General features: G+C 42.4%; 1 long non-coding RNA gene across 1 annotated transcript in view; it reads left to right on the forward strand.

Annotated features, from left to right (window-relative positions):
* Window positions 1–19,808, forward strand: part of LOC115939438 (uncharacterized) — a 62,083-nt gene extending 42,275 nt beyond the window's left edge. The window contains exon 3 of the long non-coding RNA XR_014139043.1: window positions 19,248–19,808. This is a non-coding gene — a long non-coding RNA (uncharacterized LOC115939438). The remainder of the gene's footprint in view (window positions 1–19,247) is intronic.
* Window positions 19,809–21,037: the final 1,229 nt, after the last annotated feature.

Raw genomic sequence — 21,037 nt, forward strand, 5'->3', positions numbered from 1 at the left:
TTCCTGGCACATAGTGGCTGCTTAACCAAACCTACCAGAGCAGTTGATCCAATGAGTAAGGAATGGAACAAGTGAATCCATGAACCATGAATGTCGGGTACTGGGTTCCTAAAGATAACCAGAGAACCCGACACTAGGATTTTCTCAGGGTCTTATAAAAGGAGTGTCACTTGCAGAGATTTGGGGAGTGTGTTCAGGTCCTGCAAGAAGCAGACACCAGAAGAGAACTGAGTTCAGGTGTACTGGGGAAACAGCTGGGGAAAACGGAAGAAGCAGGGTCAGGTGCGGAAGGCCCCTTTGCCGAGGTGCTGCTGCTAAAAGAATGGGGGGCATAAGCAGGATCTCAGAGCGCACTGGCTTCCGCTGGGGAGTGCCCGAGTTGTGGGCAGCCTGTCAGCTAACCGCAGGTTCTTTCTTCAAGCGGAAACTGAGTGCTGCCAATCCACGGCTGAGAGGGGCTTGGAGTGTCAGGGTTATCTGGGTGTGCCCGTGGTTACTGCTTTCCCTTCTCCAAGCCGTGTCTTCTCATCCTGTGTGTCTTCCATCCCAGGGCAGCTGTGTCTCCATCATCTCTATACCTTCTTTCTTTCCGACAACACCTCTGAGAGGCGAGGTGACCCAGGGCACCCTGGTCCTCTCTCGGCCTTCCACACTCTCCAACCAATTCCCAAATGTCTCAAACTCACCAAGCCCAAACCACACCGGACCGTGTTCCTTTCCGTCCAGTTTTCTTTCCCGAGGTTCTAACTCTGGCAGAGGCCCATCGATCCAGCCTTCTTCTCTTGCCCTCACCCTCACTTCCTCTCCTGATGCCTCCGACATTCTACCACTTCCAACCCCAGATGCTTGAGAAAGAGCTCAAGCCAGGGCCAGGCCGCCTCTGGTGGGGCAGCATCCGAAACCCGGGGCCCACAACGTCCTGGTTTGAGCCAGAGAGGGCGTCTGGTGATCAGAGTCGGAGCAACCAAAATCGAGAGGTCTCTGTTATCAGCAGCGGGGAAAGCATATTTGTTTTCTTGACTCCTTGCATCCTGGCAGTTGGCGCGCTGAGCAAACAATCCTGTTTACTTACAGTAATTCCTTTTCCCTTGAAAATGGCAGGTTACAACTCCAAACTTTTCAGCTGTGTTGTGAATATGGAATTGTGTGTTAGACACTTCCTCTCACGGTGATGTTTTTGCCCAGCATGGTTACAGTGATTGTCATTGCTTTGTTCCCGATCGTTTGTTTGTTCGTTTGTTCATTCATTCATTCATTCGGTTTTTATTTATTCCACAGACATTTACTGAGAGAAAGCCACATGAGGTTGTTGTTAGTGACGTGGGCTCTGCACAGACTGCCTGGGCTCAGATCCCAGCTCAGTCACTGTGTAGGAAGTGGGCCACGGAAGCATTACTTAACCTCTCCCCACCTCGGTTTTCTCATCTGTAAGTGGGGATCATTAGAATGCCCATCTCAGAGGCTAACAAGGATTAAATTAGTTAAACTGTGCCTGACACCTGGTAGAGCAACTGAAGGGATACCAGGTCAGTGACATCAAATCCTTGCTGTTCACATCAAAGCAAGGCGGTCCCAGTGGAATGGAAAGGAATGATATGTCGTCATGAAGAAGGCGAGTGTGAGCTACAGCTGCGGCGAGCTTAGGACTTAGCCAACCCGGCACACCTAGGCCACGGGGGTGCTTAGAATAATGGGAATTACATAGCTGTTTAAATTATTTATTGACTAACAAATTAGTTTCAGCCTAGTGGTAGAACTATAAATAATTTTCTTCAAAAATGAATATAGGGGTGCCTGGGTGGCTCAGTCGGTTAAGCAACTGTCTTTAGCTCAGGTCATGATCCCAGGGTCCTGGGATCGAGCCCCATGTCAGGCTTCCTGTTCAGTGGGGAGTCTGCTTCTCCCTCTGCCCTTCCCCTTCTGACCCCTTCCCCCGCTGCTCATGCTCTCTCTCTCTCAAATAAATAAATAAAAATCTTTTAAAAAAAGAATATAAAAATGAAATTCTTTTTTAAAAAAAATAAAATTGTTCATATATATAAAGCAAGATTTTTAATAAACTATATTGATTAAGAAAATATAAGCAAAATGCAATAATATTGTACATACATAAATTCACATACTTGAATCAGTTTTTCAGTCATATTTGTCTCTTGCAGTAAGTCCCTGGCATTTTTGAAGAATGTATTCATGCCAATGTCTTTTTAACTTTAATTTTTAAAATAAAATTGCCACATCATTTACAGTTGCATTTTATGATTAATAATTTGAAATTGACCCTTTTCTGTAGACCAAAATATTTTTTTTAAAGATTTTATTTATTTACTTGACAGAGAGAGACAGAGCGATAGAGGGAACACAAGCAGGGGGGTGGGAGAGAGAGAAGCAGGCTTCCCGCGGAGCAGGGAGCCCAATGCGGGGTTCAATCCCAGGACCCCGGGATCACGACCTGCGCCGAAGGCAGATGCTCAAGGACTGAACCACCCAGGCACCCCAGACCAAAATATTTTTAATTGAGAGGATACTCTCTAGAGGTGCTGAATGATTGTTTTTTAAGATTGTGTTTATTTATTTGAGAGACAGCAAGAGAGAGAGAGGTAGCGAGAGAGAGAGAGCATGAGCAGGGGGAAGATGGAGAAGCAGACTCCCCACTGGGCCAGGAGCCCGATGTCGGGCTCAGTCCCAGGACCCTGGGATCATGACCCGAGCCAAAGGCAGATGCTTAACTGACTGAGTTAAACAGGTGCTGAATTATTTAGAAAGCTCAGAGCAAGTGCAGATTAATAGCGGATAGTCTTCATTCTAATGTTTCAAATCAGATTGTGTTAATATTTCAGCCCAAATAACTTCCCAATATATGTCTTTTGCTGCCACTCACAGCATCTTTATTCAACAAGTATTTTTACAAGGCATCAATTGCCAAATAATTCCTCACTATTTATGATTCTTTTGAATGTTTCACTGAAGTTAGATGTTGTTAAATTGCAGGCCTTTGCAGTTTCATTTTAGTACAAGATATAAATTGATCCTAATTAAAAATAGGAGCTTCCTCAAAAGATTTTTCTCACAAATCAAGATAGTTTATACCTCTGAACTCCTAAGATTTAATTTTTCATTTCCTCCCTTCCTTGGGTAGGGACAATTTCAATCTGTCCCTGTGTAAGCTTGTTTTAGATAATTACGATGCATAAAAAGTTTCACAGCCTGAATTTTTTTGTGCTCCATCTATTGAATAATTTATTAAAATATTCCAATTGATTTTCATCACAATGCAACCAACATTTAAGGAATTATTTCAAAAGAATTCAATAGTATTCCAGGACACGTAGGGTGATTTACAAAATAGTTATTATTCAAAGGCTCAAACATTCCTAAAACCAGATTGCTGATGGGCAACAGAGAAAGGAAGAAAATGTGTACTGCCAAGCTAAAGTTTTTGTTGTTATTGTTGATGCATGGGGTTTTTTGAGAGGAGCGATCAGAAACTTAATACAAGCTCTGTCACAGGAATTTTGTACTTTGGTTACTTTGTTCATATATAGAAACATTTGTAAGTTTTGACAATGATGGTTTCTGTTTCCTTTGGTGGAACAGCACAGTTGTTTGGATACAATCAGCAATTATGTGCTCCACAGCAATTTCCAAGTACATCCTGCTCTGTGGCTTGCTTAATTTGGTTAAGAACATTATTTTTCCATGAGCCTACGTTCTCAACAAAATTTGTATTCCTGCTGTTACTGTAGAAACACGTTTTATCTTCGGATATTGAACTTTTGAGCTGAATTTTTAACAGAATTCCCAACGATGTCAGATGTTTTACCTGAGAATAAACTTCCAGCACTTTACTTTGATTTCATGAATTGTATGGGGAAGGAAGATCACACCATCGTTAGAGTTAATTGATTATCTGAGGACTTATCGAAGTATCTGAGGACCTTAATATAAAAAAGACTTCGTGCAGCTGTTTGGCAGCCCTTCTTTGCTAATATCACCAACACCTGTGTAGCTCTCCGCTCACTTTGTGAGTGTACAGACTTGGAATAAAAATGGGCAAAATTAATTGAGAAGAATAGTCATTTGATCTGAGTGAAAAGTCATGCTTCCCAGAGTGATATGTCAACACCCCTCCGGCAGCTGCGTATGTGAAATTGTCATCGGGGACACAGCCTTTTTAAAATAGTTCTAACTTCTGAAATAGAGGCTAGAAATCTTTCAGTAGATTTGTGTCTGGTTTTAATGCAGTCAGTGATGATACCAGAACCCAAGAGTGGATGGTAACTGTTATCAAAGATGGTATGCATGTACATACCCATCAACTTTCTTAATACATGGAAATTCAGTCGTTTTTCATTTAACATGTACATTCTTTGTTCAGTTGCTGCTGCAAACATTTATTGCCAAACAAAAAAAGTATTAACAAAATAGTAAAATAAATGTAATTTTTAAAAAAGATTTTATTTATTTGACATAGGGAGAGCAAGAGAGCACAAGCAGTTGTGGGGGGGCAGGCAGAGGGAGAGGGAGAAGCAGGCTCCCCGCTGAGCAGGGAGCCTGATGCGGGGCTCGATCCCAGGACCCTGGGATCATGACCTGAGCTGATGGCAGCCGCTTAACCGACTGAGCCACCCAGGCACCCCAAAATAAATGTAATTTTATGCCATAGTATAAGTGAAAAACCTCTATAGCAAGAACATTCAGATTACTCATTACATACTTTATTGTCTCTAACTCCTGCATATTTTACACAGGCACCTTGTGTCTAATTTCCCTTATGTCCCAGACTACGCTGACTGGAGCTTGGTGGCTTAGCGTATCTGCCAGGCCCCTGCACCCGCCAAGCCACACCTGGCTGGCACACCAAACAACAGGCAGGAGCGGTGCTGCTGAATACATCTCCGCCACCTCCCAAGACCAGGAGTTACAGAAATATACTTCATTGTATCAGCAACAAGTGCAGTGCATACTGTCCCTGAAAGGGAGATGTTCATTATCATCTGTTCTGGTTTGCATCTGGAAAAGTTCAGGAAAGGAGATAGGTTGTTGCCGGTCGTCTTCAGATTTAAGCACCCTTTAAAGTCAGGACGCTGTTTCCTGCCCATGCATCTTACATATCTGCAGACGAGAGCTTGGTAGAAGCTAGAAGTACAAAGTGGACCCCTACCAAACTCACCCCAACATATGTTGATGCAGTCATCATGGACAGTATTTTACAGAAAAATAAACATGTGGGACAGATGCTAGAAACTGCATGGGATGCCAAGCATAAACTGGGACAGTTCCAGGGGCAGTGGGATATATTATCATGCTGGCTATGAGTGAGGTAAGCAGGGAAAGGCACCCAACAGCAAGGGGAGGTCGGGGGAGCTTTCTTGGAACAGGGAGTATCAATCTTAAAAGATACACTGGAGATGGCCAGGTAAAGTATGAAAAGCAGTTAAAAAAATTAGCTCTGGGGGCACCTGGGTGTCTCAGTGGGTTAAGCATCCGACTCTTGATTTTTGCCCCCCGCCCCCAAACTTGCTCTGGTTTGTTCCTGCCTGCTACTTCCATTTTAGCCGCCTAGCATTACCTTATGGTTGCGCTTCCTACCTCCTTTCCTGCCCCATCTGAGTAACAGGCTCATTCTCTTCCTGGCATTCAAGGCTGAGTGAGTCCAGGTGGGCAGGCAGTTGACTCATTAGTGCTTCATTGGCCATTCTCACTGGTGTGTTACTGGATTTTAATCTCAGTGGATTAACGTTCACGGGTTTTGGTACGTCTGACCAGATCTAGTGGACCTGTGTTAGTAACCTTGTAACCACTAGTCACAGCTGACTATTTAAATTTAAATTAATTAAATTTCAAAATTCAGTTCCTCAGTCATATTTCAAGTCCTCAGTAGCCACACGTGGCTCATGGCTATGCCTTTGGACAGCGCAGATTTAGAACCTTTCCATCCCTGCAGAAAGTTCTATTGGAACAAGGCAGTTGATTTGGGGTGAGAGTATTGAATATGTTAACAAATTCTGTGGTCAAACTGAACAATATAAAACAAAGATTTGACAGATGAGTCTTCTGGCTTATTTATTATTTAATATGATGTTAGTAGGATTTCTAGGGATAAAATTACTTTGCAGCACTTCTATAACCATTTGTTGAAGTCTCTGTGACTTCTAACAAATCTGTGAGCTCTTTCAGAAGAGGGAATGTGTTTTTTCTTTCTGTCTCCCCGGCAGAGAAAGGGCTCAAGAGGTGATGAGATGATGAATCAATACATGCTTAGAAACATCATTTATTTTTCTCAATTGCTAACTATAGCCATTTGGCTCAGAAATTATATTCTGAAGTGTACCGTTTGGTAACCTATTCTTACTATTTTTGATGCTGTGTAGTCTGATGATATGAAAGAAGAAGTTCAAGAATGAACTTCTTTTGAATAAAATTCATTTGAATAAAAATATGAGAGATGGATACGGTTGGGGACACAGAAGGAAAAACTCCCTAGGGGATCCTCATGGGTTCGGTGGAGTCCGTACACTGGGGGTGAGGTGACCATCACTTGTCTTTCCTGTGGAGCTGGCGGGAGCTGGTATGAGGCGTCATGACTTTTGATGGCCACAGGTGCTCTGCCCCTCAGTCAAGGAAGGCAGTACAGACTATGGAAAGTCAGCTTCCTGTCCCTTGTCTTTCCCTGGAGGGGCCCTCTGCCAGAGCCCTGTGTTGCTTATCTGGGCTCTGCAGATCTTCGGAATGAGGTCATCCAGGAAGTTGAATCCCTTTGATAACAATTATCTCTGCATCCTTGGCCCTTTGTTCTCATGGAGAATGGCCGGTTACCCCTGTGCTTCTTACGTGGTTGGAACAGCTGTGGTGAGGCGGGGTGCCAGGTGCTCGCCCCTATGTGGATGTGCATGTCCTTCCCCGGCTGTCAAGATGGGGGCCAATGGAGGTAGGGGGGCTCGCCCAGTAAAGAACAAGCATGAAATTACAAAGGAGTGAGAGGATAAAAGAGAACCTTATCTGTGGTGGGGAACCTCACACATATCTACACACACACACACACACACACACACTTGCTTACACATACTCACATGTACATTCATCATGACAAAGCCCAATATTTTTCCTCTTCAATTCATCTTAGTTGACAACCAGTTAGACCAGTTGCAAGGGCTCATTCTTTCCTGAAGGAGTAAGGGTGGGTAACTTTCTGGAATAGGATTTCTCTGCAGTCCTGAGCCCATCTCTTCACATCATTTAGCATACTTTTCCCTATTGTATGTGGGCATCTTGCAATATTTTCTACCCAGTAGGAATTCTCCTGTGTAGCAGGCTCCCAACCCCATAACTTGTACCCCCTTTCCTATACAAAGCCTCCCTCCCCAAAACTGGTTTGGCCTGACCTCCTCAGTCCTGCTGTGGGCACAAGATCTCCTCCCCAGGGTCACAGCGAGCCCGCATGTGGAGGTGGCAGAAGGGTTGGCAATAATGAGGGGACGCTCACCACTGTCACTGAGATCTGGGTCAAATAGCCAGGAGGCTTGTGAAGTGTGCATTTCTTGTGGGATAACTCATTCATTTGGGCCCTGTTCCATTCTGAGAATCCTTGTCCACTCTCTCTCTCCTGTTTTCCTGTCTTCTGTTTTCCCGTTGATTATCGAACTGTGCTATGAGCAATCAGGCACCATTTTTGGCACAAAGACCAGGTCTAAAGATCTTAGCATTGTTCTGCCTGAGGTGGGGCTCATGAAGCAACTGGAAGTCCTTCACTCTCAGGGAATGACGAGAGCATTTCTCTAGAAAGAGACAGGACTCCTATTGTGTGTGTATCTGTTTTAAAATATTATTGATATTGTATGTAATCCATAGCAGAATAACAAGCTAGAATACTAAACGGTCTGTTAGAGACCAATGAAGGGCAGTTTTCTAGTTTCCCATCAGTGTGTGAGAGGGGGTGGGGGGGAGGGCAGGAGCAGTGGGTAACGGAGGGCATTTGCTGTTATCCATTATCCCTTCCTCTTGGTAACGTTTTCCCAATCTTCACTCAGATATCGTTGTAGTAAGAGAAGACACAACCACAGGGTTTAGTGAAGGGGCTAGTTACAGAGACATCAGTGGGAAGGGGGCCAACAAAGGATGATGGAGGGCTAAGGGACTGGCAACAGCAGAGAGCTGGAGAGCCATTTCACCCCGTGGCTGATGGAATGAAGGAGGGAACAGGGGACCAGAGCCTGGCTAGAGCTGCCGCTGGAAAAGTTGGGGGCCACCCAACAGGAGTTGTCCCTGTAGAAGAACACAGCCTCTGCTCAAGATGCAGCAAGGCAAGGAGCAGCTGGGAAAATAGTTACCCCCACCCTGTTTCCCTCCCACCTTCTGATCTTCCATTGGTGTTCCCAGGATCAAATGCAACTAGAAACTAGAGAGCAAGACAGCTGGTGTAATGCATTCTGACAAGTTTGTCCCTGAGGGTGTAGAACAGAGCAGAGCATGGATCTGGGGACGAGGGTGGAACAGCAGAGGAATTGTACCTCTTCTGCCAGCCCTCATGCTCTGGGAGAGGAGACGACCATTCCAAAAACATAGCCTTAGACTCTCATTAGCTAATCCTCAATCAGAAAATTCCATCCCCCTAGCCATAGTACTTAGTTCAGGACGTACAACCCAATTCAGGCATATGAACCAAAGGAAAGATTTTCTAGAGACTTTTGGAAAAGAAGACATCTCATTTCTCAGCTACTGGGAGAGAGATTTCTTCCCCCTTCCTGCTAGACATGAATGAAGAAACACGTAGCCTCTAAAGCTGCTTCCAGCCATTTTGCTAACATGCAGGGGGTCAGCTTTAGGATGAAGCTGCTATCATAGAAGAGAAGATAAAAAGAAACCATATCTTTGGTACCACCATTGGGCCACTGACATTCACCCTATTACTGTGGTTTTTAGTTATTGAACCAATACTGTCTTTAGGTTGGAGTTTCTGTTACTTGCAACCAAAAGCATCTTACCAAAGCCGGCAGGATTGTGCCTGGAACCAGAGAACGCTTTCCTATTCAGTGCCTCCCAGAAGATGGAGCCCCAGAGGGCAAGACAAGCTTTGTTTGATGGGGAGGACCATACTGTAAGTGATAGGGAGACTAAGAACAGGCCCAAGTCCAAAAGACCTCAGGAGAGGCAGAAGCAGGAATCATGGAGTCAAGGGTTCCATGTCCAATATAAACAAGATTGGGGAAAATGCAGGTCAAGAGCAAACGAGGAAGACCAAGTCATGGTGGTGAGTGTGTCTGTCTGACAGGCTTGAAAGGCCTGGGGCAGGTTGAACAGACAGTTTTGAATGAAGTCATCACATTCTTTAAGCAGGAGGACACAGCTTTCTCGAAGCTCCTTGAGAATACTTGGCTGTTGAGGAAAACTGTGGTGCTGTGTTCTCAGTGTTCTTCATCATGACTCTTTGTAAGCCTTTGGGCTCAGCCTGTGGTTTCAGTCAAAACCAAGCCAGCCATGGGGCAGAGGGAGGAGGACCAAGTTGTCCCCTGCCTGGCACTCGCTTTGCTGTAAGCAACAATACCAAATATTCTTTGATAACTTCTTCCTTGGTTAGCGATTTTAATAATTCCTGTCCTTGATCATACTTAAAGGTGTGCTCTCCAGGCAGTGCTGGTGGTGAGTAAGAAGATAATGGTACTAGTTACATTTACTGAGCACTTAATAATATGCCTGGCTCTAAGCCAAGCACTTGATGTGCACTAATTAATTTCATCTTCACCACATTCTATGAGAAAATTACTATTATTTTTCCCAATGGGCTTGTGAGGGAAATGTCACATGGGTTGAATTTTAAGTGATAGAAAAGGTTCTAGTCATTTGGTTCACTCTCTTTAACAAACTTAGAAATGGAGCATATACATAGAAGAACATAAATATACATGTGTATATGTTATAAAGAATAATGTAACCCCCATATGTCCACAACCACTTGAAGACATCGTGCTGTTGAAGGCGCTGTGTTTCTGTTCTGTAACCGAGCCCCACACATTCTCTTGTCCTTCAGGCAAACCCTTGGCTGAATTTTGTTTTTAGTGCTCCTTTGTTTTTCTATATGGTTTTACTACCTATAGATCTGCCCAACCTACATCAGGCCTTTGAAGCCCATCAGACCACTTATGATCCTGAACAATATGTTGTTTAGGTTTATGAGTTTTTGAACTTTGTAGAAATTGTATTATTCTGTATGTATTCTTCAAAAATATGCAACATGATGTGAGAGTTATCCATGTTGACGCAGGTAGCTCTGTTTATTCATTTTTTACCGAAATGTGTTATTCCTTTTTATGAATACACCACATTTTACTTTTGTTATTGTGATTGCTGGACATTTGGGTAGGGGGTTCTTACTATTCAAATGCTGTCATTATGAACACTCGCATACTGTCTTGTAGTGCCCCCAGGCAAGAGTTTCTCCAGGGTCTGAAGCTAGAAGGCGAGCATCTACTTGGTAGGATCTATGCAGCACTGAGTGCCCTGATATTGACTAGTTATTGACCAAAGTGATTGTGTCAGTTAACACTCCCACAAGCAGTGTGTGAGGGTTTTGTGTACTGCGCAGTCTGGCTTACCTTTGGTATCCACCTCTAATTATGTTCTGCATGGTTTTCCTTGTTGAAGAAACCAGGTCTTTTATTCCGTATACCTTCCCACGGTCTAGATTTTGCAGTTATGTTCCAATATGTCAACCAACTTCTTCCACTGAACCCTCTGTTTCCTGTAAATTGGTGGAAAGATCTAGAGAACTGATCGTATTTAGCTTTAATTTTCTGACAAGAATACTTCAGATAATGTGGTGTACTTCATCCATCAGGAAGCATATAATATCTGGTTAACTGTTCTTTATGGTGTTAGCAACAGCCATTAATGATTATTGTCCAGATTCATTATTTAATTCTGGCATTAAAATATTAAAATTCTATCACCCCCACTTCATTTATTAGCTGGGATACTTCTATAAGGAAATCCTTTTCGAAGCGCCTGGGTGGCTCAGTTGGTTAAGCGCCCAACTATTGGTTTTAGCTCAGGTCATGCATGATCTCATGGGTCATGGGATTGAGCCCTGAGTCAGGCTTGTGCTCAGAGTGGAGTCTGCTTGAGATTCTCTCCCTCTGCCCCTCCCCCCACTCCCTCTCTCCCTCGCTCTAAAAGATAGATAAATCTTAAAAAGAAAGAAAGAAAGAAAGAGAAAGAAGGAAAGAAAGAAAGAAAGACGGGCACCTGGGTGGCTCAGTCTGTTAAGAGTCTGATTCTTGATTTTGGCTTAGGTCGTGATCTCAGGGTGGTGAGATTAAGCCCCAAGTTGGGCTCTGCACTTAGCGTGGAGTCTGCTTAAGATTCTCTCTCTCTCTGCCTCTGCTTCCACTTATGTTCTCTCTGTCTCAAAATAAATAAAATCTTAAAAAAAAAAGAAATCCTTTTCCTCATCAACCATTTGGTATCCTAAGATATAGTTTGTAAACAGATTCAGTTGGCCTGATGCTTTCCCCTTATTTACTAGTTTTCATAATAACAAATTGATTTCCAACATCTTCTAGATAAAACCAGTGAGTTTTTAAAATTATTATTTACCGCATTTGAAATATGTTTAATATTTCAGTCCATTGCAGTTATTAAACTTATTGATGCTCAACTGTCGCATCTCTGGCCAGTGGGAGCGTCTCTTTAAGTTGGTCTATATGTCTTTTTGACTCATCTGTAACACTCTTCAGCAGCTTCCTAATTTTCTGGTATGACAAGAAATGCCAGATTCGTTGCATGTCATGGACCTGGAATCAGCCATCTCTCCAGAATCCTGGAAAAAGTTATAAGAAGCAACAATCTAGGTGCTAGGGCTTGTTATTTGCTTATGGTTAATTTATTGTTCTTGGGTTGGTCATTGCTTACCCTTGGTATCGTCGGCTTAAAAAATTTTTTTGTCAGATTGGTGTGTTTAAAATAATATCTCTTCAATTTGCTAATGAGTTTGAACATCTCCCACATATTTACGGATTCACCATCCCACTCACCATTTGTAATTCCTTGGTGGTGAAAGGCCTACTCATAACCTTTAATTTGAGGTAAGTTAAAGTAAAAGGTTTTCTAGTATTAAACTAATCTTGATCATATGTATTTTACTTTTCTTTTTTTTAAGATTTTATTTATTAGAGAGAGAGAGAGAGCGCGCAGGAGCAGGGAGGAGGGGCAGAAGGAGAAGCAGACTCCCTGCTGAGTGGGGAGCCTGATGCAGGGAGCCTGATGCAGGGAGCCTGTTGCAGGCAGGGCTCAATCCTGGGACTCTGGGGTCATGACCTGAGCCAAAGGCAGACACTTAACTGACTGAGCCACCCAGGCGTCCTGTATTTTACATTTCATACACTGGTAGATTTGGTTTGCTAATATGTGATTTAGAATTGTTGCATTTATATTCACAGATGACTGTTGTGTAATTTTTCTTGTATGATTCTCAATTTGATACATTAGCTTTATGACATTAATTGGGATGTTCCTTCTTTCCTCCTCCCTCATCTTCCTCCCCCTCATCTCTTTCTCCCTCTTCCTGTCCTTCTCTTTCCCTTTCTCCTCTTAAGAGTTTACATAACAAGAATGGCAATGCTGTGATCTTTGAATGTTGGTTAGAATTTACTGAAGTTTTCTTTGTGGGAAGACAAAACCCACAACCCCTGATTAAATTTATTTCAAGCTTATAAGAATAGCCAGGTTTCTTCTTAAATCAGAGTTGGAAGGTTAGACCTTTTTTGGAAACGTGTCTATTTTGTCAAAAATTCCTGGCGTAACAACCATATCTGCAATCGTAGGTCTCATGGGATGTCAAGCCGAGTACACCCACACCTGGCCAGGCAATCTCCACCAGTCTTCCACCTGTCCCTCCCCACCCTTCCCCATCTCAGGAAAGCCAACCCCCCTTCTTCCAGTGAATCAGGCCACAAGTCTTAAAATCACATTTGATCCTCTCTCTCTTGCAAGGCACTTCCAGTCCATCAGGACATCCTGGTGGCCGTTTTTGCCATCTCCATTATGCCAATTGTCTTAGTCTGCTCGGGTGACTTTAGCAAACTTCGATAGATCGGGTGGCTTATAAAGAATGGAAATGTCTTGCTCAACAGTTGTGGAGCCTGGAAGTCCAAAACCAAGGCACCAGCATGGTTACTTTCTGCGAACCAGCCCTCCTCCTGGTTCATGGCTCGTATCTTCTGGCTGTGCGTTCACATGGGAAAAGGGGCTTAGGGAGCTCTGTGGGGTCTCTTTTATAGGCATACTGATTCCATTCATGAGTTTCTCCCAAAGGCTCCACCTTCTAATACCGTCATCTTTGGGAGTTAGGATTTCAACATGTGCATTTTGGGGTGATACAAACACTCAGACCATCGCACGAAGTTGTCTAGGCCACCATCACTTCTTGCTGGGCCTGTTGTATTAACTGGCTCTCTGGCTTCTGCTCTTGCTCCCCTATGGTCTGTTCCCCCAACAACACTCCGAGTAAGCCTTCTGAATGTTAACTCAACCTTCATCATCTCCTTAGCTCTTTAGAACCAATTCCAAGTCACCATATGGCCCACAGGATGCTCTCTGGTCTGGCCCCCCACTGTCTCTAGGACTCTATCTTCTGTGCTCTTCTTTTGCTCAGACAGCCCTGGTTTAGGAGCTCTTACCTTTTTGGTCCCCTCTTCTTGGAAAGCACTTCCCTTTAGCCACTGCCCGATCACTCCCTCACTCCTTTCAAGTCTTGCTTAGATGTTATGTCACCAGAGTCCTTCCTTCACCAAACTGTAGAAAATTCTACTCCTATCCAGTCACTTATTATCATCCTCACCCTTATTTATTTTTCTTCTTAGCATTCATCATCACCTGATTTATATATATATATATATATATATATATATATATATATTTTTTTTTTTTTTTTTTTTTTACTGTCTGTCTTCCACAGTTAGAATATAATCTCCTTCAAGGCAGAGCTGACCTGTTTTGTCCATTGCTGTATTTTCAACATCTAGCTCACAGCCCGGCACATAGTAGGTGTTCAATAAATATGTGATGGATGACAAAATGCATGCAGGTTGGCCTTAAGTGACACATTCTCAGGGGAGACTACTTTCCCTTTCACCTGGAGCCATAGCTCTGCCTTCATGCGACAGTTTTGTTCTTGCTTTTGCTGTCACTCCCCCTTTTCCTGAAGGTGTAGGTAGCCCTTTGGAGATTTAACTTAATTCATGGAGTTAGGATGGCAGAAGAGAGCGTCTGCTTTTTGACCTGATACCTTTTAAAGGCCCGAGACCTCGTTTCTGTCTTCCTGAGCAGTGATTATCAGCAAATTTCCTCTGGCAACCTTGGCTTCACCACTTTTAAAAAATTCTGATTTCTTGCTCTCACTTCATTTTTTTTGGTCTTCTGAGGATTCCCCTTACTTTCTTGTGAGCTTAGCTATGCATTTCAACTAAATGATGTTTCTTTATTTTATTTTGCATTTTAGGGAAGGATTTCAGAGGATCTGGTTTACCAGATTCCTTTTTTTTTTTTTTTAAGATTTTATTTATTTCTTTGACAGAGAGAGACACAGCGAGAGAGGGAACACAAGCAGAGGGAGGGGGAGAGGGAGAAGCAGGCTTCCCGTGGAGCAGGGAACCTGATGCGGGGCTCGATCCCAGGACCCTGGGATCATGATCTGAGCCGAAGGCAGACGCTTAAGGACTGAGCCACCCAGGTGCCCCATGGTTTACCAGATTCTTGAATATGACACTTTTCAAACTTTCCATTTTTTGGTGCAGTGCACAGCTGTGCAGCAGAGAGGCTTACCCAAGGTTTCGCTGCCAGTGAAATCCCTGAGACCAGACCTGGGGCTCCTTACCTCCGAGGTAGTACTTTCCGTCCACGCTGGGCTGGTGGGGTGCCTTCTCTCCTTTGCAGGGGTTAATAGAACAGATATTTCTAGCCTGATGAGTATCCATACACAGAGAGGACAAACAAGAGGGAAGACAACAGTAACACAACAGTCCAAGGAACCTGTTGTAGCCACTGAGGCTGTAAAAGCTGTTCGTAAATATGAAATGGGAAGAAGCTCTGGGAATTAGGGTTGATTTCAGCAGGGTAGCTCTTGTTAGAAGAGGCTCCTTTTGCTTTTTCTTTAGAAGTCAGATACGAAGGACTTGCTTTCCTCCGAATTTCTGCTCTGGCATAAGGCTGGATGCCTCCCAGCTCCTGCAGTTCATGTAGGCTGTGCCGCGGGAGGTTGCCTGTCAAAATGGAAACCATGGTACCTTGAAGAATTGTATCGCAGATTTTTAAAAATTTATTATTAGCTCTAGTGAGAGAGTATAGCGGAAACAGCTGCAGGTTGGACTGCTCAGAATACTATGCAAATCAGTTGGAAAGTGAGAAGTTCAGTCAATCAATCAGTTTTGCTTCATGTGATACCAACTGACTTTTTTTTTTTTTTTTTTTAACCTTATTCGTCTCACTGAATTCACTGACTTTGGGCCTGGATTGACTTAATTGCATGGTTCCTTTTGACATACTGTAGACAGTGATTGCTCTGTTGGGCCATCGTCAAATGCGACAAATAACGCCATGAGTGTTGGTGGACAGCCCCAGCTGGGAGATGGCTTGCTAACTTTTTCCTTGCAAAACCAGCTCATGCTGCCAACCTAGCAGTTAGTGGGTTTAAAGAACATGTGAATAATAGGCAATACAGCATCTGTCCGGTGAATTAAAGTTTAACATATGACACTAAATCATTGGGGGTTAATCCAGTACGAGTTTTTGATACACAAGGTTATGATGACCTTCAAACCATAGGCAGTGAACTATTCTGGGGTACCTGCCTTTGGTCTTTTGCTTTGAGGATTTCCTTTTAATAAACACCATGAAATTATGTTTTCTAAAAACTTTGAAAGTATTGTTATGATACATATTTGAAAATCCCACTTAGAGGTGGTAACAGTTAATATTTTAGTATATTTCCTTCCAGTCTTTTTTCCATACATTTTTTACTAATTGAGATGATATCCTAATGTGATTTTTTTTTTCCCCATTAACAATTTGTATACTGATGGGGTTTTTTTTCCCACAGAACATGATGACTCAAATATGTCCCCATGTTATCAAGTCTTCGAAAGTAATTTTAATGGTGACATAGTATTTCATTGTATGAATGTAGAATAGTTTACTTACATATTCTATTTCAGGTTGTTTTTTCTTATTATTATAAATAGTACTTAGTTGGACATCTTTGTACATGAAGTTTTTTTCTGCATCTTAAATTAGTTTCTCAAGCTAGCACCCTATAATTATAGTAGAATTATTTAGTCAAAAGTTATAGATTTTTTTTCAGGCTTCTGAGACAAACAACCAAATTGTTTTGCTGAAAAGGTGTCTTTATTTATATTTACGGCAAGAGAGCACACAAGAGTTTGTCTCACTGTACCTAGGCCAGTATGGAATCTTTTATCCAAAACAACTTGCTACTTTAATTGGTGAAAATTATAGCTTTTTAAATGTACATTCTTCTGCTTATTCTTAGGGTCAGATATATTTTTCTAATGTTTATTAGTCATTTTTCAAAGAAGGGGTGAAGTAGTCTGTTGGTATCCTTTACCCCACTTATAATTGGGATCTCACTACTTTGTTCTCATAGATTTGTATGCAAACTTTATATACTAATTGTGTCGTTTCTGTCTTATATATGGTAAATATTGTCAATTTATTCTTCTGTTTCTATTTTGTGTTTTGATGTGTAACACCTCTACGTTTTTATGTAATCATATCTAACATCCCTCTGTTATTTTTACATTAAATTTAAGTTTGGGAACCAGAAATATATAGAAGGTAAAGTCATTAATTCCAGTGTTTATTTTTAACAGTGTTTTGTTTTAATTAAAATATTTTCTTTTTTTAAAAGATTTTATTTATTTATTTGACAGAGAGAGACACAGCGAGAGAGGGAACACAAGCAGGGGGAATGGGAGAGGGAGAAGTAGGCTTCCCACTGAGCAGGGAGCCCTATGCGGGGCTCGATCCCAGGACCCTGGGATCGTGACCTGAGCCGAAGGCAGATGCTTAACGACTGAGCCACCCAGGTGCCCCTATTTTTAATAGTGTTATTGAGGTGTGATTGAGAACCCATTGATTCATTCAAGTGGTACACAATTCAGTGACTTTTTAGTAAATTTACAGAGTGGTGCAAACCTCACTCCAGTCTAGATTTGGAACATTTCCATCACCACAAAAGACATTTCCTGCAGTCATTCCTCATTCCTACTTCTAGTCCTGGGCAAACACGAATTTACTTTCTGCCTCTATGAATATCCCCATTCCAGATGTTTCATATAAAGGAAATCATACAATAAACAATTTTTTGTGACTGGTTCTTTTTACTTAGTGTAATGTTTTCAAGGTTTAGCCATGCTGTAGCATATATCAGCACTTCATTTCTTTTCATGGCCGAATAGTAGCCCATTGATGGGTACAACACATTTTGCTTATCCATTCATCCACTGATGGGCATTTGGGTTGTTCTACCTTTTGACTATTATGAATAAAGCTGCTATGAACATTCACATACATGTCTTTGTGTAGATATATATTTTTATTTCTCTTGAGTAGATACCTGGGAGTGGAGTGGCTGGTATATAGTAAATTTATGCTTAACTTTTTAAAAAAAATATTTATTTATTTGAGAGAGAGACAGAGAGTGGGAGGAGAGGCAGAGGGAGAGGGAGAATCTGAAGCAGGCTTCCCGCTGAGCTCAGAGCCAGACGTGGGGCTCGATCCCACAACCCTGAGATCTTGACCTGAACCGAAATCAAGACACTTCACCGACTGAGCCACCCAGGTGCCCCAAATTTATGCTTAACTTTTTTTTTTTTAAGATTTTATTTATTTATTTGACAGAGAGAGACACAGCGAGAGAGGGAACACAAGCAGGGGGAGTGGGAGAGGGAGAAGCAGGCTTCCCGCCGAGCAGGGAGCCCGATGCGGGGCTCGGTCCCAGGACGCCGGGATCATGACCTGAGCTGAAGGCAGACGCTTAACGACTGAGCCACCCAGGCAGCCCTATTTAAGAACAGCCAAGTATTTCCCAAAGTAGCTGTGCCATTTCACATTCTCATCAGCAATGCTCCAGCTTCTCCACAGCCTCGCCGGCACTTGTCCTTGTCCCTGCAGTCTTTTTACACTGCATTTGTCTCTATTCTGCTCTATAACATACGGTAAGGATTGAAAATAATTTTGCCTTATCCCAGTTGTTTGTCATATCTTATTATGTTAAATCTATATTTCAATAAAGAATTTTTATGATCTTTTTCTTCCAAGATTTCCTTTTCACATCCTTCAACATAAAACTTAATTTTTTTCCTTCACATTCAAACAAGTATTACCCTGAAACTTGGTCATATGAAGTCTTAGGATAAACTGATGTGACGATTTAAGTGGTCAATGACTGCTTTAAATCTTAAATCTTTTTGAAAGTAGTAAGACTGAAAACGCTTTTTAAAAATCCTACTACTGAGTATATTTAAGCTCAAATGAGAATGTTTATCCTCAAGGTATTCAGCTTGAATATTTAATGAAGTTCTCCCTCAGGTCATTTGGGGGACTGTTCTTTTGAAATTGCCCTGCAGAGCCCAGGGCATATTCTTTTGGCTCTCCCTTAGTGGTTACAATATTGATGGCAGGTAAAGTTTGTTTTTAGAAAGAGCATAAAGTCATTTGGAACCAAACATACTCAGTAACGTGAGCTATTAAAGAGAACCAGAAATATGGACTGCATCGTAACACACACGCGTGCGCACATGCGCGTGTGGGTGCGCACACACCGGGTTGCATTTTCTGTGTGTTTCCTAGATTGAACCAGAAAACAAATCCAAAAATAAGGCTATCGATATTTTTAAGTGCTAACACTATTAAACAAGAGAATAACCTTCTACGGTATCATTTTTAAAGATAAAAACATTCAAATAGTTCAAGTTCTAGCATATTTGTTTAAACGTTTATCCCACTATTTGATAGGGACATTTGATTTCAAAGTTAACTTTGATAATTCCAAGTTCAAAGTTGTGTTCATACTGAAAATGTTCCCATAGGAGGTTCTAATTACAAAGTCGGGTGTATATGGGAAGAAGAGGTCCATACTTTGGTTTTCAGCTCCCTACTGAGCACGTAATGAGTTTCTGGTCTCAGTGGCACCATGTGTTGAACTTGATGAATATCATGCTCATCTATGCTTGTTATAGGCTTCTTCGGAATGCCAGTGACTCATGTTTCCTACAAACTGCTTGGAGAAATCTTTTGTCTTTGGTTTACTGGACTTCCTCTCACTATATATTCAAGATGTTGGACTGACAACATCAGAGCTGTCCTGAAATGTCAAAAAGGAAACTTTCAGAATTGAGTTGGAAGACAGATGGAACACCCTGGCTGTGGTGTGAGTGAAGGTGATGGAGGGAAACCCCTACCTCTACTGCCTGATAGACAGACTATAGAGGAGCAGCCTGCATTGTGAGCTCTTTGACGTGCTGTGTGGCTTCTGACACCTCCCTGGGCCTCAGTTTCCTCACCTGTAAAATGGGCACAAAATGAAAAATATTTGTCTCACAAGGTGTGGCAAAATTGAAATGTAATGACACACAGCACGGTGTGATGCACACATCAAGGCTTCAGGTAATGTAACTTTTAGTGCTGTCCTCCTATCAGTCGTCATCATCATCTTTGTAGGCCCTCAGCACCTGCCACAGGGCCTGTTTCATAAGAGTGCAGTAAATGGTACCTCCTATTACTGTCATCCTTGTATTCTTGTCATCGCTTAGCACAGAGCCTAGCAGACAGCCAGTGTCCAATGAATGAATATTAAATGAAAAAATCTACTTTACCTTGCCAGGCATAATTCGCATTGTAGATTCAGAAAAATGGTGTTTAATGTCATTTTTTAATGAATCAAAATCTTCCTGTTCTTCTATAATGTGCTCTGTGAGGGAGGCAGTAGCGTGTGGTTGTTGTAAGTACAGATGCTTGAGCTGGACCACCTGGGTTCAAATCCTGGTTGCGTGACCTGGGAAAGTTACCTACCCTCTCTGTGCCTCCATTTGTTCATCTGTAAAATAATAGTGCCTTCCTCACAGGGATTAGAGACTTTATACATGTAAGTAATTAGAACGATGACTGGCAAATAGTACAGGCCATATAAGTGTGTGTCGGGCAAGGGAAGAATTTTAAAAAGGGACAAGACAGTGTCTCTCCTCAGAGAAGCTCTCCAGTCTTCAAGAATCCATGCATGCCCATGTGGTGGGCAAGAAGATGAAGGAAAAGCCAATTGTATGTGAAGGATTGAGCATGGAGACATGTACACAGTTACCAACCAGCTCTCTGGGAGAAAAAAGGCCCTGATTTCCCAATTTCTGTGGTATAAATATTCCTACCATGGCCAATTTCAAGGCACCACTGTGATATTCCTAAATGTGGTGCTGGGAAAAGATGCTCGCAGCTGGTTCCTGGAGGCTGATATGAGCAGGCTCCAGGACACTACTGGGTAGAAGCTTCAAGACTTCAGAGAAAAACACCACATATTAGTGATAAGGACTGAGTGCTTTACAATTCCACTGGTTGGAGAGTTCTACCTGGTTCTGGGGATAAGGTGGTAGGCTAGAGGGAAGGGCCGCTTTCTTTACACAATCTACTGCTTTAGAAAAAAATCCCTTTACCACTTGATCCCTAAATTCTTCCAGTAATTCAGTTTCTTTGACCATTCAGTCCTTGACCTTGAGATTGCCAGTAGGTAGGACCATTACAAAGACGATTCAGGTTTGTTGAGCTTCAGAGAGATAGGAGAGAAACCAGACCCACGTTGCCTCCTAATATAGTCTTCTTTAGGCATCTCAGGGAGAAGGAACCACACCACAACCCTAGGCCCACACTCTCTGGGGGACTCTAAGAAAGCACTGAAACTTGCCATTTCTCATATTTTCCATAATACAATGGGTAAAATAATGTGGTGGTGGTCCCCACATCTATTCAACAATTTCTTGTT

Source organism: Leptonychotes weddellii, chromosome 12, assembly GCF_054177405.1.
Source record: "Leptonychotes weddellii isolate Sample4059 chromosome 12, ASM5417740v2, whole genome shotgun sequence".
In the NCBI taxonomy this organism is placed as follows: domain Eukaryota; kingdom Metazoa; phylum Chordata; class Mammalia; order Carnivora; family Phocidae; genus Leptonychotes; species Leptonychotes weddellii.